This window comes from Drosophila busckii, chromosome X (genome assembly GCF_011750605.1).
Source record: "Drosophila busckii strain San Diego stock center, stock number 13000-0081.31 chromosome X, ASM1175060v1, whole genome shotgun sequence".
NCBI lineage: Eukaryota > Metazoa > Arthropoda > Insecta > Diptera > Drosophilidae > Drosophila > Drosophila busckii.
Genome location: NC_046608.1, coordinates 6,859,060 through 6,862,763, shown reverse-complemented (window position 1 = coordinate 6,862,763; position 3,704 = coordinate 6,859,060).

The following is a 3,704-nucleotide window of genomic DNA, read 5'->3' as shown; positions in this document are numbered from 1 at the left end:
AATTCATATTTAAATTAATCTCTCTCCAGCTTTCCAACTAAATAAATAAAATATTGCATGCAATTTTATCAACATTTTTAACTATATATATTACAAATATTTATAATAATATTTAATGTTTTTTTTTGTGCATTAAAAAAGTATTGAAAGTATTGCTTAGACCCTAGACCCAATTTAAATAAGCTAAAGTTCAATAACTAAGAATCGTAGCTTAAGACTCTTAATAAAATCTGTTGCTGTTATTAATACATCAATAGATTTTTATTTATAATATATTTATCGTAGCAAAATATTATTTTACGCAGTACTTTTTTCTATTTTTTTTAAATTTAATTATTAATTTTTTTTTAAATATGTTTAACTATTTTCTTTGTCTTTTGTTATAGTTTAAATTGAGTATTACATACTTTACATATGTATTATGTTAATATAGCAAATGTATAAAAAAATATTACACTAAAAATATGTAGCTAGCAAATTAAATTTATTTATTTAAATAAGCTTTTTGCTATATCAAAATTAAAGCAATGCCTGCCTTAAACGCTTCTTTTTTTTTTTGGGGGCCAACATGTTACCAATGCAACGAGCCAGGCTAAGCTGCTAAGCTCGACTTAAGTGCAGAAAACGTAAAGCCAAAATGTCATTCATAAATCATACGCAACGATGCTGGAGCGGCTACGATTGCATTGCTGACTGCGCTGGCTACGAATCTGGTGCTGGTCAAAGTGATTCCCTTTCTGTGTGTGTGTGTGTGTGTGTGTGTGTGTGTTGGTTTCCTCTCTTTTTTAATTCATTCTGTTTTCATTTTTGATTTTCTTGTGCGTCTCTTCTTGTTGTTTGTGCTGTGTGCGCGGCGCTTTAAATCGATTCGCAAGCGAAATTAAAACATTTCAAGATTTATACGCACAACTGTCAAAAAATGTGCAAGTTCGTTTATCAAAGGCAAGGCCTCCAATCCCCCGCACCACTCACCCCGCACCCTTTCCCAACGAACTTAACATTGGGGTTTTCTATTCGTTATAATGCCACCGCGACTTGCATTCGCAATTGCAAAGCACTTCCGGCATTCAATTTGAACTTTGCGCACAAAAAAGGGCCAAAAATTTTACACACACACACAGAGAGAGAAAGAGTGAGCGAGATAGATAGTTAATATTTCCATAGCATTTTTGAGTGCGCTAAGCCGCGGGGTAATGCGTCTGAGTCGAAACTTTTGTATGTGCGTGCAACAAAAATATAAAACCCAAAATTGGCTTCAACTTTTATGATTTTCATGACGAGCAACTTGCGCGCGCGCTCCAAAAACAAAAAAAAAGAAAATTAAAACAAAAATTAAATAATAATGTGAGATCACACACATAGTGTGCTATATAAAGTTGTTACGTGTATGATAATATTTTGACACAAAATCATTTCAGTTGAAATCATTTGCTTGCTGCGGGGCAAAACAATTTAGAGTTTTCGAAAAATTAATTTGTGCAGCAAGCAAAATACGATATACGATTTGAATAGTAACGGGCGGCGCTAAGACGCCCTCTAGCGTTGCTACGCGCACAGCAAAGTGTATTAAGCAAAGACAGCAACCAATGCTAACATTTACGATATATATAAAAATATTTAACAGCGCTGTTAAAAATTAATAAAAAAAAAAAACTTTTTTAAAATAAAACAACAACATTATTTATATTAAAAAGTAATTTTTTCAAGTGTTTCAAATTTAATGTTGAATTTCTAAAAGCGCCTATAAACATGCTTTAGTTTTTATGCAGCGCTTGCAGTTTCGCATGCCCGCAGCACTTCCAAACCTCAAACGGGAATTTGTAGGGCGCCGCCGCTCTCTTGCCACAACACTTGTAACACCAAAAATGCTGCTGCTGGCCTTTAGAGCCGAAGAAGAAAGCAATGAGCAGAGCGGCTTGCCGATATTCTATGGCAGTCAAAACTTAACGCTTGCTGCGTCCGGCAACGTACAATGATAACATTAACCGAACGAACGCCGCCGCAAACTCTCAACCGGTTTTGAATGCGCTACCATTTGAGCAATAGAGCATATTAGCTAACAAAAGCATAAGCAGCGAAGTATAGACATAATTTATGTGATTAAATTTCTATAAATAATACGCATTCTATTTTATTTTCATACGTATTTCCATGTATATTACTTCTTTTTATCAAATGCATTACTAATTGTTGCATTTACGTTATTGTTTCTTTTTATATATATTAAATTTTTATTAAAATGCAATTATTAACACACATTATGTGTAACTTTTATTAATATGTAATATTGTAATTAATATTATACCTTTTTTTTTGGGTTTTTTCAATATTTAATTTAATACAATAAATAATATTTATTATATGACGTTTATTAATTATTTAAGTTTCTTATTTTTAAAACGCTTAACAAAGCATATTATAGTTCATAAAAAAAAAAGGATTTTTAATTTTTTTTACTGATTCATAAGCTGCAATAAATAATATTTATAATATGACGTTTATTAATTATTTAATTGCTCTTTTTAAATTCATTTTTATTTATATTGCATTTCTTATAAAGCTCATATTTAATTTCTTTATTATTATTATTTATATATATTATATTTATTTACGTTTATTTCTTACTTCATAATTAAAATTTAAACGACTGTAAATCAAATGTAGCCCCCAATTGCTTATATTTTTATATATTAATGAAATTGTAGCGCATAGCTAAGTCGACTTACCCCTCTGTGAACAGTTAGGTATCTTGTTTTCTCTTGGCCATGTTTGCTGGCGTCTTGGGGTACCGCTTGTTGTTATTGTTGTGGGCCTGCTTTGTTAGTTTGTGCGCGTTATTCGACGACGTTGGTTGCTTGCACCAAAACACACACAAAAAATCAAAAAAAAAATAAAACAAAAATTCATCGAACCCACCACAAATACGCAGCTAAAGTGTTGTTGTTGTTTTTTTTTTAACTTGCTATTTTTTTGTTGTTGTTATTTGTGGCAACACTTGTTGCATGCCGAAAACCGAAATTCTGCAAGTAAAGTGCAAAAAGCATATAAATAATTAAATAAATGAAACCAAGTGCAATTTGAAAAACAAAAAACAAAATAAAGAACAAAAAGCAAAGCGAACTTGACAGTTAACAGTTGTTCAGCTGCTGCTATTGGCCAAAAGCGGGTAAGCCAAATACTCAAATCCAAATGCCGTTAGACGCCAATTTGTGTGTGGCAAGCATATAGCATATATGTATATATATATATAGAAATTTGTGATAGAACTGCGCTCTAAATTTGATAGCATGCTCCACATACAAGCTACACGGGCCTGTGAGAAAATCACACTGTGGTTGTGGCTTAATGTGGCATGCAACATAAGGTTGCACACACATATGTACATATGTGAGAATCGCAACATGTCGATGATTGCACGCCCACTTGCCTGTGGAGAAACTTGAATTTTAGATACACCCAAGACAAACACAGTGCAGTGCAACAAATTCAAAAATTTTATATTTGTATAAAATTGTTGCTGTTAGCATATCAAATAACTAGAAAGTTGCCAATATGCATATATACTAGACTCTAGTAGCGAGATAACTATGCAAATTTTATGTAAAGCAACAAACCAGAGAGAAATGCAACAAGCAGCAAACAGTGTTGCCAGATTAGCTTGCAAATCAAGCTAGATTTAGCTATAGCTTATAGCGTAAAATGTA